The sequence below is a fragment of the Dermacentor albipictus genome, chromosome 10 (genome assembly GCF_038994185.2).
Source record: "Dermacentor albipictus isolate Rhodes 1998 colony chromosome 10, USDA_Dalb.pri_finalv2, whole genome shotgun sequence".
NCBI classification, from domain to species: Eukaryota; Metazoa; Arthropoda; class Arachnida; order Ixodida; family Ixodidae; genus Dermacentor; species Dermacentor albipictus.
Window position 1 is genome coordinate 47,258,106 of NC_091830.1, and position 20,687 is coordinate 47,278,792.

The following is a 20,687-nucleotide window of genomic DNA, read 5'->3' on the forward strand; positions in this document are numbered from 1 at the left end:
ATATGAACTGACTCATCCAATTTGTGCGCGCGGTTTGATCTAATCGGGTCGGTTTACAGAACCGCGATATGTTTTCTTGATGCAGAGGTATTAATCTGCAAACTTCGCGCTTCTATTTTTTTTCAAACTTTCCAATTTTGAAAATATCTTTTACAAAACTCAAGATATAAATCAAAATTGGGCTTCCAGCATTCCCTAGAACTTAACTTTCTGTCTTAAACGCAACAAATGTAATTAAAATCGGTCAAAGGGTTATCTCAGAAAATATTTTTTGTGTTTTACATGTACCTGTACAGGCTGCGTCTGAGTTGGGGCAGAAATAAAGCTTACCTTTAGTTATACACACACTCCGCCAACAAATCTACCAAGTAACGCACATGATACAGCGCATTACAAACCACCGATGAGGACTCCAAGAAAAAGATGTACTCGGAATCGTGCACGCCCTCATGATTAGAAGATTAACATACCACCTCCCTCTATCATACCTTGACTCAGACCAACATGTACCAGATGAACACCCTCCAACGTACAACACTAAAGGCAGTGCTGGGACTACCCCAACATGCGTCTCAACAGCTCCTACTAAAAATTGTGGCGCACAACGCATCCGCGAACTAGTCGAAGGTCATCTGAACTGCCATTTGGAACGTCTCCAATGAACAATGCACGGGTGCCTCATTCTATCCCAGCTAGGATACCAAACACCCAGAAAACCACAACGGGAAGACCACACAATTCTTTCGCAAGAAATATCACGTGGCCCCAGTTCCCCGATATATGCACTGTGACCGTCATAAAGGCCGAAGTCAGGCAAGAGTACAAGCCCTGGCTCGACACTTCGTCCTACACACCGACGTGGCCCGCAACCCACAGAGATGTGCCCTATGTCTAGCAGTACTAGATACTACCGACATTATGATGGCTTAGGCCACGCTCAACACTGTGGAAAGTGGCACGGCGGAAGAAGCTGCTATCGCCCTAGCCATCGTACACGTTTCCACCATATCGGCATTGGATGGACCTTTCACAGTGGTCACTGCTCCACAGACCGCCTACAGGACTTTGGCACAAGGGAGGGTGACGCCCTACACACACCGCATCCATACATCATTACACCACACAGCGTTTCACAGGGTGCGCACGGTCTGGACACACCTCTCTAAATGGTAATGAACATGCTAATGCGGTACCCCGAGAGCTCGCTAATCAGGCGCGATTAGAAGAACTGTCCAACCCAGACGACGCACCGACCGAACCACTGAACTACACTGAAACTTTACAACACTGAAGGTCTAGCACGAAACAATTTCCCCACCACGTAACTCCCTTAATTGAGAAGATGCCGTCGCGTGGCGACTGCTACAAACTAATTCTTTTCCCTTCATCTTTTATCTTGACCTCTTCGACACCACACAATATCCCTCATATTGTCTCTACGGTGGAGCAAAGCCCACTGTATATCATTGCACCAGGGAGTGCCCGCACCTTCAGGGTTACTCTCCTATTCTCTTACCTTCCTCCTGGGACACTGCGCTGACCAGCGTAGACCAGCAAGAGCAGCGACGGCTGTTCCGGTGGGCGCGCGGAGTGGCGCGAGGCAATTGAATTCCTGAACTAATGGACCCACTCTACGAGGAAGTCACCCCATCTCATCACAAATAAATGTATTTTCGCTCTCTCCCTTTCTCTCTTACTCAGATTACGCTGCATGGCATAAAGGTGCTTTATTAGGCATCTGTGAGACTGGACGATGGACAAAAATCTCTCCTGAGGAAATATAATACAACCTAGGTTATATGTGCGACTTCACCGGCTGCTGCAAGACACGCTGGAAACAAGTTCCAGCCCAATGTGACATTGTAAACCTACCTGGTAGCGAAACTTGCATTGAAGCGCATACGCTCCAAACATGGCGGTTCATCGGCGTTTCATGGGGCTTCACGCCTGCTGCCTTGACGAAGGTACACTTTCGGCAGAATAAAAAAATAACGTGACGCCATATCAGTTATAAAAGAAGTGACGTCATTTTGTTGTAAAAGGCGCGAACTTTGTTTTGGTGGCCTGCCACTAGAGCAGTACTTTCAGATGGCCCGCCATTCCATTCGAAGGACGTTTCGGACTTTGGATCAGAAAGTCAGCCGTACGCGACGAGGCTAAATTGCACCCCTGCCCAGAACAAACTTTCTTTGGAGGCCGTCTAAAGCTTTGGAAGTAGGGTACTGCTCCCACATTCAGACGAGAAGCTTATCGACCAGCACGGCCGTACAAAAACAACTGAAGTAAACAATTATCTGGTGGTCGTAACTCACTACTTTCGACTCAAAAGGTTAAAGAACGATGAAACTGACCACGCCACCATATTCACACAAACGTTGACAAGCAGCAGAACACAGCATGTGTGGGGGACTTATTGTAACAGGAAAAAAAATTTGGGAGCGTGCCTTTCTGCACCCTCCAAGAGCTGCACGGAAATGCAAGGGATACCGGCGTCATCTCCCCTCGGATGGTGGGCAGCTGAAAAAGGCATTTTATTGATAACGATAAAGTAAAATAGGTCTGTCCTTTGTTTTCTCGCCATGCGTAATTAAAACTCATTAGGCATTTTATTTTCGTTGAATGAATCAAACTGTGTCTCGTTTTTTATTTGTAAACGTGGTTTTTCCCTGTGTATGTTCCCTCCTCACATAGTGGCGTGTCAACCGTTGCTCCCATTGTCACCCTTGCTGATGTCGCTGACAATTTGTTCTGAACCGCTTTATGCAGTCTCCTTGCATCGACCTTGAATGGGACGCGAAACTTGGGGCGAAAAGCAGTCAGGAAGCAATTGTCACCAAGAGAGAGAGAGACAAAAGGGAAGGAAAGACAGGGAGGTTAGCCAGTGTAAATACCGGCTGGCTACCCTGTGCTGGGGAAAGCGGTAAAAGGAATAAAAGGAGAATGAAGATAGCAAAAAAAAAACAAGACAAATGCGTACAGTAACGCGATGTTACGCGCAAAAATAGTCAAAGGCGGTCGCGCAGTTTACAGGTCCTTAAGAACTTGACCGAAGCCCTTAAGGCCTTGAGTGCCGAAACCTTCTGGACCAGTGTCCTGGAACTTTCTCTTCTGTGAAGGGGCGATTGTCCAGTTTTTCGAGCGCGATCACGAGCACTTTTCTTTGCACATGGTAACGTGGACAGTCACATAGGGGGTGCGCGATCGTCTCTTCGCAGCCGCAGGTGTCGCAAGCAGGGCTGTCGGCCATTACAATGCGGAAGGAATAGGAGTTCGTGAAGGCCACGCCGAGCCATAGGTGGCACAGAAGTGTTGCTTCCGCTCGTGGCAACCCTAGTTGACGACGATCAGCAAGGGTGGCTACGGGAGCAGCAACAGAAGCGCGACTACGTGAGGAGGGAACAACATTTTGAAAGAGAAACGGTTTTAAACTAAAAACAGCCGCAGTTCCATTTTATTCAAGAGAAATAATATTCCGAATCAAAGTTATATACGTGTGGCGAGGATTAAAAAGAGAACTCCCTTTTACTTCATGGTTAACAACAAATGCCTTCATTTGAGCACCAGCTACTGAAGGGGCCTTCACACCGATACCGAATGCAGCGACATAGAGCTGTTGGAACGAGCGCACGGTCACAAAGTCCACCAGGAACTACACGCCCCCCTCACGCGTTGTGTTACCCTAACTGAAATTCAGGGGTTTCACGTGCCAAAGCGACGATTTCAATATGAGGCATGCCGTAGTGAGGGACTCCGGCATAATTTGGATCACGTGCTGTTCGTGAACCTGAACCCAATTTACGGTACACGGGCACTTCTGCATTTCACTTTCAAAGAAACGCGGCTCCGTGGCCGGGATTCGAACCCGCTCCCTTGGGCTAAGAAGTGCTACGCCACAGCCACAACACCGCAATGGCGGGAGTGTTGGTATTGTTTGTTCACATTTGCCTGAATTCTGGCTGCGAGGTTGTTTCCTAGGTGTGTTTCGTCTTTTCATCGTAATTAATTCAGTTATACCGGCTTACAACCGTCATGCGATTCTTTAGTTTAACTGCCTTCGTGAGGCTGTGCTGGCCCGCTGGCCTGCATCCTGTGACAATTCGACCAGTACTCAACACCCGAGGCTTTCTTCGGCCTGGAAATAAGCTTTCTGTGAATGGGTGTGATTTTTACGGCTGCACGTCCAGCGTTTTGTTGTATAGCGTTCAACATTCAGGTCTCGAAACGTGTATCGAATTGTTTCGCGGGTAGTTTGGAAACGTGGCTCCAGTGACAGGCTATCCATACAAATTTCGCGCATTCGACAACAGTAATGACGTCACTTCTGTTTCTATTCAAAATCAAGTCATTTTCATTCTTTTGTCGGATATGTTACCTCATCGAGCAGATGGCGCTATGCCCAATAAACCGCCGACGAGCCGCCAATGTGTTGAACGTATGGGCTTCTATGGAAGCTCGTCTACAAAATGTACTTACCTTGACGGAAACTCCTGACTATATGCCTGCCCTTATGAAGTAACTCGCTTGCTACAGAAAATCTTTCCACAAGTTTCTCAGGAGAATCTCCAGCTTGCCTATCAGTCCGATCAGGCGTCCTACTCGGCGTGTTGGCACCAAGAGTTCGGGCAGTTCACAATTAATTTCCTCTCTATCATATCTTCAGTAACTCATCCGAACTTTTCAACTTAGTCATTATAGTTATACGGCCTAAAACCTATGAAAAGTGCAGTAGGAGGGTAAATCTCGTATTTGTGAATATCAGGGCCAACTAACGTCATAATTATAGAGGGCTCTAGTTAGGTGGCATTATAGAGAGACATGGACAGTGAAGCATTTCATGCGCAGGAAACAGACGTACGAATCGATGTTTTATTCACTGAAATCACCGTGGATGACCGCGTCCACTCCTATTGGCCACCAGGATCACAGTGGCATGCAATGCCCTAACCGGTATTTTCGGTCGGAGCTCTCTGGAAATGCATTTCAGACGAAAATGTCTCAGTAAAAAAAAAAACTTTAAACTAAGTATTTTAAACATTCGTAGGCATGATATTTTACCTCTAGTGGGAACGACTCTTCAAGCGCTGCATATTAAAAAAAAAATGTTTTTACCAACGAAATATTTATTTAAGTAAGAACATGCATTGTGATTGCGAACAAACTGCTGACTGGTCCTACATCAAACCAGTCGTATCAGACATTTATCATGGGCACAGCCAAATCTACCGAATCACCTCAAAAGAACTGCACGGTTTGCACCACTGATAAAAGTGTCGCTGACAATGAAAGTACTGCACGCCGACGAAAAATGTACGTTTAGGCCGCTCCCAGAATTTGTTAAAGTTCTTCTGGAGACTAGCAAACCAAGACAGTTCACAACCATTTGCCGCATGCCTTCTATGCCAGCCTAACATACGGAAATGGCTCAAGGGCAAAGGAAACTACCCTAGGCCTTTGCGGGGCAGTCCTGATCTTCGGTGGCTTAACGTGCTTCTCGTGTACTTTTACGTGAAACGTGTGAAATGTTCTTAGGCCACCAAAGTCTTCATGGCCTGTGAATGCGCCGAGTCGAAGTCACCGTAATAGCCGAGCACATACTTTTCGGGATCCACGAGAACCGCGGCGAGGGCGGCCCTAAAGTATTCTTTATGGAATATCGCTCCCGGAGCGTGGACGGCCAGAACGGGCAGTTGGCGCCACATGCAAACGCACACTATCCTGTGTTCGACTGTCGTGAAGCCATCTTCTGTAACGGGAATGCTGAAATACATAGAGTTACGGTCCTCAGCAAAACCGCATGTGTCCGCGTGATCCTCAGGCTGCAAGTGTCTCTGAAGCTCGCCAAAAACATCGAAGGGATCGAGCACTTTTGCGGGGTTATTAATGCGATAGAGCGTCCACGGGCGCAATATGTTCAAAGGCACGAGCCAACAGTACAGAACGGCCACGCGTTTCAGGCGCTCCCGTCGGTAGGGGAGGGATAGCAGACAGCATCGGATGGCGTCGAGGACTTCGCGCACATGGATTGTTGTTACTCGCGGAAACCACTCCAGCCCCACGGTGTACAAATACGCTAGTTGCTCCCATTGGAGTTGGTTCAAAACACTGCATAGCGTTTCTACATCTTTATCTGTCATCGCAGAAGCCAGGAAATGCTTCTGAGAGCTGCCTTAGATGTGGGCGTCCGTCAGTGGCTACCGCCGTCTCAGTAGAGGACACATGGACGGTTCCTTGCTTGCCAAACGTGTAGGGCACACTACGCTTGGTCCTGCGTGAACACAGCAGAGGAAAACGGTTTTTGAGGCCGGTGAATACCTGTTCGATGTTGAGAAGTGAAGTTGACACTTACCGGAATGCTCTCCCAGGATAGCGCCTCAAGACGATGGCGCAGCACCTTGCTGGCGTACGCTTTTACATGCCTCGGAACTAGGCTTTCAACCTCGTGAAAGGTCCTTAAGTAGCGGTTAAGTCTACACGGTCCTGGGATTCAAACCGAGTGCGGTGGGTAGAAATGGTGCCCCGAATGAAGCTGAAGACTATACGCGAAAACGCGATTCAGCACCATCAAATAGCGCACGTTCGAACAGCTCCGAAAATAAAAGAATAATAGCGCTTCCCATCGCATTTCACTGTAATTGTAGTGAAAAATAATGTGAGAACTGATTAGGAATGGCCAAGCTGTGACGCGGACGTAAACGTGAGCCGTAGCTCATGACTGTCGATACGTGCCATCTGCTTCACACAAAGGCCCCTGTTTAGTGCAGCGCCAACCGGCATGCGCCTCTGCGCGCCATGCGGTTACGTTACGCCAACTAAAAGTGCACCCTTTATCGTTGAACGTCACGTGACGCCATCGCCAGCACGTGTGTCCACCATCTTGGTCGCAGCAGAAACAATTCGTATCTCACGCCGGCATTGCTCGACAGGATATACCGCGTGCAAGATATCGACCCGACCGCCTGCCGCATCAGCGATAATCATTGGAAATTCCGCCTCAGCGAAACCAAAAAGATAAAGAACGCTCGTACGAAGCACAATTATGTGCATTCGCCGCGGTGACAGGCGATTGCCACCGTGCGGTAAATCACTCTCGGAGCGCAAAACTCTAGGGATAAAACATTTACGCAAATCGCCGACCTGATGTGTCTTACCTTTACAAGCCACTGCCTGGCCCGCCAGAAACGCAGCTCTTCATATCACCTTGCAGGCAACGGTTACTCCCGAGGTCGATTCAAATTGGTCGCTTAGCTTCGGTAAAAACGCAGTAGAGTAAAATTGTCACCGAGAACAGCAAGGGTGGTTATGGGGGCGGCGATTGAAGCGCGACTATGTTTAGAGCGGACAAATACTGGGAAAGAAAAAAAGCGCTGTTGAATTCAAGAGAAACACAGTTCAATTGATTAAACGAATATAAAATTCCTGGTCAACTTTATATATTTTTGACGAGTTAAGAAAATACAAATTTAGTTAATTTTATTATCTTTAAGAAATATATTTCTTTTCAGCGCCTATCGTTACAGGGGGGCGTTGACGCCGCTATCACTCGCAATGCGATGTACCGCTTGAAATGTGCAGAATGGTGCGCTCTAAAGTTCACCTGCTCAAATATACCACCCTCACACGCTGTGCTGTTTTGCTTGTCGAAAGCTGTCTGAATTTGGTGACGCGGGTAGCTTGAACGCTTCTTAACCTGTTCAGTCAAAAGTAGCGAGTTACGACCGTCAGATAATGGTTTAGTTGTTTTTGTGCGACTGCGCTGGGCGACGGACTTGGGATCCGACGGTAGGATCAGCGCTGTACACGTAAAGCTTTCGTCGGCCTCCAAAGAAAATATGTTGTGTGCAGCGGTGCGACTTCGACAACCGTACGGCTGGCATTTTCCAGCATCACTTTCCGCGGTGAAAGCTCGAAACGCCTATCAAGTCGAATGGCGGGGCATTTGACTACATCTCTACAGGCAGGCCAGCAACACATATTTCACGCCTTGGAAAACAAAATGACGCCACCACTGTTTTTAACGGATATGGCGTCACAATATTTTTCCTTCCTCCGGAAGTGTGCCCTCAACATACAGATGGCGCTAAGCTGCATGAACAACAAATGAACCGCCATGTTTTGAACGTACGGGCTCCTATGGAAGCTACGCTACAAGGTATACTTACTTTGCTACTCCAGTCAGCCTTTGGGGAAATAGATACACCTATCAGTACTAAGGTCTGAAGAGAAAGGCTCGGAATAAGAGAAAAAGACTTCGACTAGCAACATCATAAGGGGCCAGAGCGCTCTGTCGCGGTGCGTTTATTCAATCAGTCATTTCGCTGTGCTAAGGGGGAGGTTCCCGGAAAGTAAATGTGGGACGAATAAGAACGGATGTCTGAGACATCGGTTACCTGCGTCAACCTTTGCGGAAACAAGTACACAAATCAACCCTGGGGTCTAATGACGAAGCCTCTAAAAGAGTAAAACGCGCCTCCATTGAATAGTCCCCTGGAACAACCAAAACGCTAGGAAGAATCTTTAAATATTATAAAGTTCCAACTTCGCATGTGATTTGAACTGACACCTTCCCCAGGAGGTGCTTGCAGGTTAGCCTGCGCAGAGTTTCAGGCATCATTCCTCGGGGAATTCATAGCTTTCAAAGCGCGTCTCGGCAATATCACAAGGAAGTCTGGAAAACACACATACCGTCTAACGCATTGGCCGAACACGCTGCTTACACGGGGCCCACCACAGAATTAAAATGGGCGCAAATCGCCATCCACGAAAAATCAGTCTTAACGCCTCCTACGACGATTCCTCTAATGCAATGTACTAATGCCCACTAAACCGGGCACAAAGCAAAATACGAGAAGTTTATGCTAGAAGCATGATCAACCTTGTTACTGCTTACTAATCTGTACTTTCACTCCATTGTGAACGCGAGAACCGTACGAGTTCCGACATTTTAGCGAGGATATGTTCTTAAGGCAAAAACCTTAGGTCTCTATGCTGGCGGTTGAGCTTGGCGAAACTGCGACGTGGCGAAAAATGGCCGATGCCCTGGAGAGTAATAGAAAAACGTCAAAAGATGCTCGGGTTGACGTCACATTTCTCAGGGAGTTTTCCGAAAACTAAGTAGTTTAGGAACATTAAAAAAGAAAATTATTTCGGCCTTGGTGGGAATATGACCCAGGCGTCGGAAGTGAAAAACAAGCGCGCTTCTCTGAATCCCCGCATGTTCCATGGTTCTGCCGTACTAGAAGTTTGTTTAGTGCGTGCCTGATTGCACACCTCACGTCGCTAACATCTCGCTGACTTGTGTGTGCGTCATTGCGAGGCACACGTGATGGTGTTGAAATGGTGGCGCCACGTCATGCGTGTATAAAATGAGCGCGTCGATGACGTTCCGATGTCTACATACGGCATAACGCTTTCGCGTCTCCACAAATAAGCAGTCGCAAGTGTCTACCGAATTTTTTTTTTACAGTGGTTGTTATTCTCCAGACATTGTTTTGTAGAACCCTTTACTGTGCACAGCCTCGTGCTCGGCTGATTCGAACCTGACATGCAGTGCCATCGCGGCCCCTGCAGGTGAAAATCCTGAGTTCTCAGCTAGCAGCCTTGAAGGAGTGAGAACGTCTTGAAACGTCGCGCCTCTTTGTACGTGGTGTAAAAAGATCCGCTTCTATCGACTTTTGCGTTCATGGATACTAGAAATAGTTTAAGAACGCTGCAAGAAAGGGTGCCCTTGGAAGATAAATACACTCGATTTACCCAGGAAATCACATGCGACGCTCATCGCAGTCGGCCAACGGGCAAGGTAAACAAACGAGTCTTTTTCTCGCGCGCTCCTTTCTGCTTGCTCTCGATGATATCAATCAGACAAAGTCGAGTCTCATGAATTTCTTTGGGGTGGTTGGTATACATGTAAGGCATCGAAAGTCGACTCACACCACGCAGGTGCACTAGGATAAATAAAAGCGATCAGCTCAGCTTGCTGAATCTAGCTTTTAATTTCGGCCGCCCCTGATGCCGTAAGCTGGATTTCAAGCTTATCGTTGCCGCTTGCCCTGCAATAGTTCTGTGCCACGTAATTTGCCTTGGTGGAGCTTCAATACAGAAATGGAAACGACAGCTGGTTGAGAAGCCATGTCGAAGGTACCAGGCAGGCGTTGACGAACGGCATTGTCTAGCACGACAGCTTAAGCGAAATAACTGAAAGATTTCCAAAGGCATTGATGACCTTCATCGGGTGATTTCAGTTTTCCTAGTATTCAATGGTCAAATCCTATCATTCTTCCTACTGCCATCATCTGCAGTACACCCTCTTCCTCAGTTTGGACTATGACAGCTTCTACAGTTTCCAGCACGCATTACTTCCACAGCGGCATCCCTCCATAGCCTTCTACGGGCATCACTAGCTTCCCTTGCTGTTTTCTCTAACAGTCATTACCGGCGTCAGTGATCATTTAACAATTCTTGTTTCGTTAGCAGGATCAGCGGCACGTAAAGAAAGCGTTTTAAAGTGATGAAAGACTACAAAAAAAGGAATTTATTTGTTATCAGCAAGAATCTGCGTTCACTTTCACAAGACTTTTAGACGCAGGATTTTCCATCTATTCACTTTGAGTGCCTTTCACGAGAACGGGTCCAAAGCATTTTGCTTTCAGCTACGGTTTGTCACAAAGAGAAAATAGATATTCACGTTATGCTAATGAATTGTGAACGGCTGGCATTGAATTTTAGCGTGCAAGGTGGCCGGTTATTGTGAGTTATAAGTGTATCTCCACAATACACACCAACTAGGCAAGCGCTCTCACCCACTGCAAGGATGAAGTAATCCTTACTGGGGATTTAGGAGGAAGTTTTAGCTCGGGTGCTCCTGTCTGAATGAATGTAAAAGGAGAATTCGTTTTTCTCGGCAGCCACTTCACCAAATTTGAGGAAATTTGTTCAGTTTAAAACACAAACTTAGAAATCTAGTGACTGCGGGTTTGTAAGTTTTCATTTAGGTCGTTAATTTTCATTGAAAAGGGGGAAAAATCGAAAATATATAGAGGTTGGAACTATCATGTTTACAACTCTAAGTAAGCACTGAAAAATAATGTCACAATTCTGTGAATTGCATCAAATAGTACATCTAAAGCGTATAAAACTGATATGTTACATATGAATCGCACAAATTAGTAATATGAAAATAAACATTTGCAGAGCCCTTGTACACAGCGTAACAAATTCACGGAAGATATGAAATTACATATCAAATTTGTTCGCGCGGAATGATCTAATCGGGTCCGTTTACGGAAACGCGATATCTCTCTTTGATGCAGCATTATTATTTTGTAAACTTCGTGCGTCTATTTTTTCTTCAAGCTTTCGAACTTTGAAAATATGTTTTATAAATTTCAAGCCCAAAAACGAAATTCCGCTTCCAGCAATCACTAGAACTTAACTTTCTCTCTTAAATGCAACAAATTTAACTAATATCGGTCAAGGGTTTAGTTCCGAAAAACGTTTTTGAGTTTTACATGTATCTGAATAGGCGGCGTCGGAGTTGATCCCGAGCTAAAGCTTCCTCTTAGACTACACATACTCCATCAACAAATCACCCAAGTAACGCACATGATTAAGCGCATTACAAACCGTCGACATGAACGCCAAAAAAATATTTACTTTGAATCGTGCGCGCCCTCATAATTAGCAGATTAAACTACCACCTCCCCCTTTCATACACTGACTCAGATGGAATTTAAAAAAATTATGGGGTTTTACGTGCCAAAACCACTTTCTGATTATGAGGCACGCCGTAGTGGAGGACTCCGGAAATTTTGACCACCTGGGGTTCTTTAACGTGCACCTAAATCTAAGTACACCTGACTCAGATGGACATGCATCAGATGGACACCCTCCTCCGTACAACACTAAAGGCAGCGCTGGGACTACCCCAACATGCGTCCCCGCAGCTCTTACTAAGACTTGTGGTGCACAACACATCCGCGATCTAGGCGATGGTCATCTTAGGAGCCAACTACATGGCAACGGTGCCTCATTCCATCACGGGTAGGATACCAAACACACAGAAAACCACAAAAGGAAGACCGCACACTTCTTGCGCTTAGCATTCGGAACAAAATTCACGCGGCCCCAATTCCCCGGAATGTGCACCCAGACTGTCATAAAGGCCGAAGAAAGGCAAGAGCACAAGCCCTGGCTCTACACTTCGTCCTACACACCGACGTGGCCCGCAACCCATAAAGAGGAGCCCTATGTCTAGTGGTACTACATACTACAGGCATTATGAAGGCTTATCTACGCTCAACACTGTGGACAATGGCACGGGCGGAAGAAGCTGCTATCGCCCTAGCCATTGTACACGCTTGAACAATACCGGCACTGGATGGACCCATCACAGTGGTCACAAATCCTAAGACCGACTACAGGACTTTGGCACAAGGGAGGGTGACACCCTACACGCACCGTATCCTTACATCATTACACCACACAGCGTTACACAGGGTGCGTACCGCATGGACGCCTGGACACATCTCTCTAAATTGTAATGGACAGGCTAATGCAGTACCCCGAGTGATCGCTAATCAGGCGCCATTGGAAGAGCTGTCGATCCCAGACGACACACCGACAGAACCACTGAACTACACTGAAACTCTACAACATTGAAGATCGAGCAGGAGACACTTCCCCCGTCACATAATTCACTTAACCGCAGAAGATGCCGTCACGTGGCGAAGCCTTCAAACTAATTAATTTCCCTGCCTCTTTTACCTTGACGTCTTCAACCCCACACAATATTCCTTATACTATCCCTACCGCGGAGCAAAGCCCACAGTATATCGTTGCACCTGTGAGTGGCCACACCCTCCGGGTTACTCCCCTATTCCTTCACCTTCCTCCTAGACACTACGCTGACCAACGTCGCTGCAAGAGCAGCGACGGTTGATCCGGCATGCACGCGGTGTGGCACGAGCCAATGGGGCCCTGTGCTCCACTCTACGAGGAAGTCACCCCATCTCATTACAAATAAATGTATTTTCTCTCTCTCTCTCTCTCTCTTAGCTAGATTACGCTGCACTGTGTGTAGATGCTTTTTTAGGCGTCTGTGAGACTGGACCATAGATAAAATCCTCTCCTGAGGAAATATAATACAAGCTAGGTGATATGTGCGAATTCGCCGGCTGCTGCGTGACACACTGGAAACAATGTCGATCCAAATGTGACACTGTAAACCCACCTGGTAGCGAAACTTACATTGAAGCCAAACATGGCGGTTCATTGGCGTTACACGGGGCTTCACGCCAGCTGTCTGACGAGGGTAAAATTTCGGCTGAAGAAGAAATAATGTGACGCCATATCAGTTAAAAAATGAAGCGACGTCATTTTGTTCTAAGAGGCGCGAACTTTGTTTTGGTGGCCAGCCATTAGAGCTGTATTTTCATATGGCCAGCCATTCAATTCGAAGGGCGTTTCAGACATTGGAGCAGCAGGTCAGCCGTACGGGTGGCGAAATTGCACCCCTGCACAGAACATACTTTCTTTGGAGGCCGTCTAAAGCTTTGGAAGCAGGGTGCTGGTCCCTCATTCGGACGACAAGCCAGTCTACCAGCAGGGCCGTACAAAAACAGCTGAATAATAATCTGGTGGTCGTAAATCACTACTTTCGACTCAGAAGGTTAAAGAACAATGAAACTAACCGCGTCAGCATGTTCACAAAGACGTCCACAAGCAGCAAAACACAGCATGTTTGGGGGACTTATTATAACAGGTGAAACTTACAAACGCGCCTTTCTGCGCACTCCAAGAGCTGCACTGCAATGAAAGTGATAGTGACGTCATCGCCCCCTCGCTGGTGAGCAGCCGAAAAGGGGTATTTATTGATAGTGATAACGTAAAATAGATTTGTCCTTTCTTCTCTCGCCAGGCGTAAGTAAAATTCATTAGGCATTTTATTTTCGTTGAATGAACCAAGCTGTGTCTCGTTTTATTTACAAACGTGTATTTCCCCTGCGTTTGTTCCCTCCTCACTAATTCGAGTCTGAACCACTGCTCCGATTGGCACCCATGCTGATGTCGCCGACAATTTGTTCTCAGCCGCTTTTCACCGGAAGTCTCTGCATAGATCTTGAATGGGACTGGAAGCTTCGGACGAAAGGCGGCCTGGCAGCAATTGTCACCAACATCAGCAAGGGTGGTTATGGGAGCAGCGATTGAAGCACGACTACGTGAGGAGGGAACAACAATCAGGAAGAAAAACTGTTTTAAACTAAACACAGCCGCAGTTTCATTTTACTCCGAATCAAAGATATATACGTGTGGCGAGGACTGAAAAGAGAACTCGATTTTACTTTAGCTTTGACCAACAAATGCCTTCATTTGAGCACCCGCTTCTGAAGGGGACCTTCCCGCCGCTATCAAAAGCAATGCCATGCAGCTGTTGGGGCTAGCACGCGGTCACGTAATGTTGACCAGCAACTGCACGGCCCCCTTGCACTATGTGTTGCCTTAAGTGAAATTCTCGGGTTTTACCTGCCAAAGCCAAGATATCGTTATAAGGAACCCCGTAGTGAGGGACTCCGGAATAATTTTGATCACCTGGTGTTCTGTAGCCTGCACCTAATGTACGGTACACGGGCACTTCTGCATTTCACCTACAGCGAAATGGGGCTGCGTGGCCGGGATTCGAACCCACTCCCCTTTGTACTTTGAAGCGCAACGCCACAGCTGCCACACCAAGATGGCGGGTTTGTCATACTGCTTATTCACATTTGCCTGAATTCTTTGTGGCCCGGTGTTTGCGACGTGTTTCTTCCGTTCAACGTGGTAGGTCAAATACACCGAGTTACGGCCGTCATGTGACTCATTGGTTTAACTGCCTTCGTGTGGCTGTGCTGGCCCACGGGCCTGCATCCTCTGACGATGCGACCAGTACTCAACACCCCAGGCTTTCTCCGGCGTGCAAATAAATGCTCTGCGAAGGGGCGTGATTTTGACGCGTTTACGGGTGGCGTTTTTTTGTATCGCTTTCCACATTCAGAGCTCGAAACGCCCATCGAGTTGTATCGCGGGTAGTTGGTAAACAAGGCTCCAATGACAGGCTACCCAAACAAATCTCGTGCGGTCGATAACACTAACGACGTCACTTCTGTTTCTAACCAATATCAAGTCATTTTCTTTCTTTCACCTAAAGTGTTACCTCATCGAGCATATCGCGCTATGCCCAATGAACCGCCAATGTTTTGAACATATGGGCTTCTATGGAAGCCCTTCTCCGAAGTGTACTTAACTTGAAGGAAACTCCTGACCATATCTCTGCCCTTAGGAATGAAGTAACTCCTTTGCTACAAAAACAATCTTTCCACAGGTTTCTCAGGAGCATTTCCAGCGTGTCTATCAGTCCGATCAGGCGTCCTACTCGATGTGTTGGTACCAAAAGCTTCTCATAAACTTATCTGTATCATTTCTTCATTAACTCATATGATCTGTTCAACTTACTCATAATAGTTATACCGCTTAGAGAATAATAAACGTGCAGTAGGAAGGTAGGGTCCGTATTTGTAAAGATCAGGGCCAATTAGCGTCCTAGTTACTGAGGGCTATAGTTGGGTGGCACTCCAAAAAGACAGAGAGTGAAGAATTCCATGCACAGGAAACAATTAAACATACGAGTCGACATCTTATTCACTAAAGTCACCGTTGATGTCCACGTCCGCTCCTATTGGTCACCAGGATTACAGTGCCATGCAATGCCCCAACGGGTATTATTGATCGAAAGTGTCTGGAATGTAATTTAGATAAAAGAGGTGTTGGGGAAAAATACATTATAAATAATATTTTACTTCCGGCGGGAGCGATTCTGCAAGCGCTGCACAATAAAAGAAAGTTTTTACCGACGAAATATTTATTTACGTAAAAACATTCATTGTGCTTGCGAACACACGATTTCTTCGCCCAATATCAAACCAGTCCTATGAGACATTCATCATGCGCACAGCCACATCTGCCGAATCTCCCGAAAAGAAGTGCACTCTTTCCACCACTGATAAAAGTGTCGCAGATTATGAAAGTATTGCATGCAGATGATAAATGTACCTTTAGGCTAGTCGCAGTATTTCTTAAAGTTGGAACTGGCGAGTAGTCAACCATGATATTGCAGAGCCATTTACCGCATGCCTTGCATGCAAGCGCCGCATACGTAAGTGGCTCAGGAAGCAAACGAAACTATGCTCGGCCTTTGCGCTGCAGTCCTGATCCGCGGTCACCTAAAGTGCTTCTCGTATAGCTTATATGTAAACGTGTGACATATACTTAAGCCACCAAAGTCTTCATGGCCTCTGAATGCGCCGAATCCAAGTCACCGTAATAGCCGAGCACATACTTTTCGGGATCGACGAGAACCGCGGTGAAGGCGGCCCTAAAGAATTCTTTATGCACTATCGCTCCCGGAGCGTGAACGGCCATAACAGGCAGCCTACGCCACATGGAGAAGCACACTATCCTGTGTTCGACTGTCATGAACCCATCTTCTGTCGTTGGAATGGTGAAATACGTAGAGGTACTGGTGTCAGCATAACCGCATGTGTCCGTGTTACCCTCAAGCTGCAAATGTTTCGACAGCTCGGTAAAAACAATGAAGGGGTTGATCAATTGTGCCGGGACATTAATGCGATAGAGCGTCCACGGGCGAAAAATTCCCAAAGGCACGAGCCAAGAGTACAGAACGGCCACGCGCTTCAGACGCTGCCGTGGGTAGGGGAGGGATCTCAGGCTGCTTCGGATGGCGTCGACGGCTTCGACCCGACTGAACGTTGCCACTTGCGGAAACCACTCCAGCGCCACAGTGTCCAGATACGCTAGTTGGTGCCTTCGGAGTTGGCGCAACAGGCAGCATAGCGTTTCTACATCTTTATCTGTCATCGCAGAAGCCCCGAAATGCTTCGAGAACTGCCTTAGATATCAGCGTCCGTCGGTGGCTGCCGCCATGTCAGTAGGAGACACATGGGCGGTTTCTTGCTTGCCATACGTTTAGGGTAGACTCCGCTTTGTCCTGCGTGAACGAAGCAGAGAAAACGGTGTTGTGGCCGGTGAATGCCTATACGATGTTAAGATGTGAAGTTCGTACTTACCGGAATGCTCCCAAATTATAGCGCCTCAAGCCGATGTGACAGCTCCTTGCTGGTTGCCGCTTTTACATGCCTCGGAACTAGGCCTTTAAACCTCGTGAAAGGCCCTTTAAATAAGCGGTTAACTCTACACCGTCCCGGGATTCATACCAAGTCTGGCTGGTAGAAATGGTGCCCCGAACGAAACTGAATATTACGTAAAAACGCAATTCAGCACCATCATGTAGCGCGAGTGGGAACAGCTCCGAAAAAAAAAACGCGTCTCCCATCGCATCTCGATGTAGGCGTAGTGAAAAATCATGTGAGATATGATTAGGAATTGCCAAGCTGTGACGCAAGAGTAAGCCTCAGCCGAAGCACGTGACTGTCAATATAGGCCACATTGCTTCAGTTAAAGGGTTCTGTTTATGCAAGGCAAATCGGCATGTGCCCTTACGGGCCATGCGGTTACTTTACGCCAACGAAAAGTGCACCCTTTATTGTTTAACGTCACGTGACGTCATTGCCAGCACGAGCGACCCGTTTGGTCTTAGCAGAAACACTTCGTACCTCACGCCGGCTGCTCGACAGGACGTACCACGTGCGAGATTAACCGGCCGCGTTCTGCAGCCGCAAGGAGCATTGCAAATTCCTCCTTAGCGAAACCGAAAAAAAAAATTGGAGGCTTAACCTTAGCGTATCCTTAGCGTTTGGAGGCATCTTGACCGCATACACGCCCGGCGCAAAGACGCTGGCGCGGTTGCGGGCACAGAGACTGACGCGACGGCGGGCGCGCGCCGCTTCATCCCTGGCGTGACGTCACATATCACGTGATGCAGCGATGAAGGCGCCGCCACCACGTCGCGCGCGACGGCGCGAACCGAAGCGTGGAGGCCTCCGCCGGGCGACGTCCGACGGCGCGATATGAGGCCCCATCGGCAGCCTGTGTGACGTCATCACGTGACGTCACATCATGTGATCTCACTTCAGGGTCAATGGTGGCCACCGCCGGGAGGCGACCGATGGCGCGATATGAGGCCCCATCTGCAGCCTGTGTGACGTCATCACGTGAAGTCATGTCACGTGACCCCACTTCAGGGTCAATGGTGGCCACCGCCGGGCGTCGCGCGAAGGCCCGAAACCTACGTTAATATGCTTCGCATAAAAAAACGCTAGCACGTAGTACAGTTATGCGCATTTGCAGCAGTAAAAGGTGATCGCGACAATAAATCTCTCTCGCTATACCGGGTAAAACGTTTACGCAATTCTGTCTTCGCCGACCTGATGTGTCTGACTTAACCTGCCACTGCCTGGAGCTCCAGAAACGTGGCTTTATATATTATCTTGCAGGCAACGGTTACTCCAGTTAGTATTTGTGGAAGTGAGTACACATATCAGTACTAGCGTCTTAAGAGGAAGGCTCGGAATAATCGAAAAAGGCTTCTGCTAAGCTGCCAGAAGCGCTCAGTCGAGGTGCGTTTATTCAACCAGCCATTTTGCCTCTGCCTGCCATATGTAAGTGTACTTGCCAAGTGTAAGGAAAGATCTCGCAGGCAATCGCTACCCGCGTTAACGTTTACGTAAAAAAGTATGCCAATGAGCCAGGAGGTCCAAAGATGAAACCTCGGAAAGAGTAAAACATGTGTCCATTATAAGGCGCCTGGATCAAGCGAAATGCTAGCAAGAATCTTCAAATAATATCGACACGTGCGCTTATCTTTATCGGGCAACCACGTTTCGCCGCTTAACAACTGTAATCGCAGAGCGAGGCACGCGCCTGCATGTATCCGACGTTTCTGGAAAGTTATCGACGCTTCTATCCGCGTGTCTGTTGTCGCCGAACCTTGTGTTATCAGATTTCATCGTGTGACACGAATGGTGTAGAACTTTGTGGAAGACACGCGGGTCCCATCAGTTAATCTGGAACATTCGACGACTGATCTATAAAAGCCGACGCGCTTGACCCGCTGATCAGTTTTTCGACGATCGCCGAGCGTGTTCGCCGCTATCGTTGTGCTATAAGTGTAGCCTGTTTTGTGGGCACGGGTTCGCCCAATAAAGGTTAGATTTGTCGTTCACAGTATTGCTACTGTGTTATTCAACGTCACCACCACGTGACAACATAGCGTTCCAACTTCGCATGTGCTTTCAAAGAAATTGAAGGGCAGTCTTGTTCGCGCGAAAGGTGATTTCGGAAGGACACATCTTCCCCGGGAGATGTGTACAATATGCCGTGCTGAAAGTTTCAGGCATCATACATTGGTGCACTCGAAACTTTCACAGATCGTCTCAGGCAAAACCAGAATGACGACTGGAAGAAACACATAGCTTCTAACACATTCCCTGAACACGTTGCTCACACGGGACCCACCACAGAGTCAAAATCAGTGCAAATCGCCGCCCGAGAAAAATCGCTGTCTTCTCGTCTCTTACGAGAACCCCTCTACTGGAGTCTACTGATTCCCGCTAAACCGGACGCATGGCAATATCATCATCATCATCATCATCATCAGCCTGGTGACGCCCACTACAGGGCAAAGGCCTCGCCCATACTTCTCCAACTACTCCGGTCATGTACTAATTGTGGCCATGCTGTCCCTGCAAACTTTTTAATCTCATCCGCCCACCTAACTTTCTGCCGTCCCCTGCTACACTTTCCTTCCCTTGGAATTCAGTCCGTAACACTTAATTACCGTCGGTTATCTTCCCTCCTTATTACATGTCCTGCCCCTGCCCATTTCTTTTTCTTGATTTCAACTAAGAAGTCATTAACTCGCGCTTGCTCCTTCACCCAATCTGCTCTTTTGTTATCCCTTAACATTTACATTATCATTCTTCGTTCCATAGCTACTTGCGTCGTCCTCTATTTAAGTAGAACCCTTTTCGTAAGCTTCCAGGTTTCCGCCCCGTAAGACACGTTAAGACGCAACTCTTATACACTTTTCGCTTGAGGCATAATGGCAACCTGCTGTTCCTGACCTCAGAATGCCTGCCAAACGCACCCCAGACCATTCTTATTCTTTCGATTATTTCAGTCTCATGATCTGATTATTTCACTCTCATGTCCATATGCCAAACGTTTATGGTAGAAGCATGCGCAACCTTGTTACTGCTTAGCAATAGGCAATGAATATTTTCGCTCCATTGACAACGCGAGAACCATACGTGTTCCTGAACATCAAGGTCTTTGATAACTGCTTAAATGTTTTCCTCTGTTTCAGGGAGTGCATGTTCTTAAGGCGAAAGCTTTAGGTGTCTATTTTCGTGGTCGGCCCTGGCGAAACTTTGCGGTGGGGAAAAGTGGCCGACGCCGTGAAGGGTAACAGAAAAACGTCAAGATATGCTCGGACTGACGTCATATATCTCATAGAGTTTGCTGAAAACAAAGTATGTTAGTGACATTAGAAAGAAAATTCGGTAGATTTCCGCCTCGCTGGGAACGGAACCAGGGCCTCCGCGGTGGGAGACGAGCACACTACCCTGATTTCACGCATATTTAACGGCTCTGCGATTAGAAAAGCGTTCCTAGTGAGCGTCTGATTGCACACGTCACGCCGCAGTAATCTCGCTGATACGTGCATGCGTCGTTGTGTGACG

At 47.5% G+C, this 20,687-nt stretch overlaps 2 long non-coding RNA genes across 2 annotated transcripts; both read right to left on the minus strand.

The window, feature by feature from the left end:
* Positions 1–4,848: 4,848 nt before the first annotated feature.
* On the minus strand, positions 4,849–6,996 carry LOC139050643 (uncharacterized). The gene is made up of 2 exons (XR_011508990.1): positions 6,347–6,996; positions 4,849–6,265 (listed from the first exon to the last, which is right to left on the minus strand). It is a non-coding gene; the product is annotated as an uncharacterized lncRNA (long non-coding RNA).
* A 9,240-nt stretch (positions 6,997–16,236) lies between these two features.
* Positions 16,237–17,423, minus strand: LOC139051102 (uncharacterized). The gene is made up of 2 exons (XR_011509235.1): positions 17,115–17,423; positions 16,237–17,035 (listed from the first exon to the last, which is right to left on the minus strand). It is a non-coding gene; the product is annotated as an uncharacterized lncRNA (long non-coding RNA).
* Between the last annotated feature and the right edge of the window lie 3,264 nt (positions 17,424–20,687).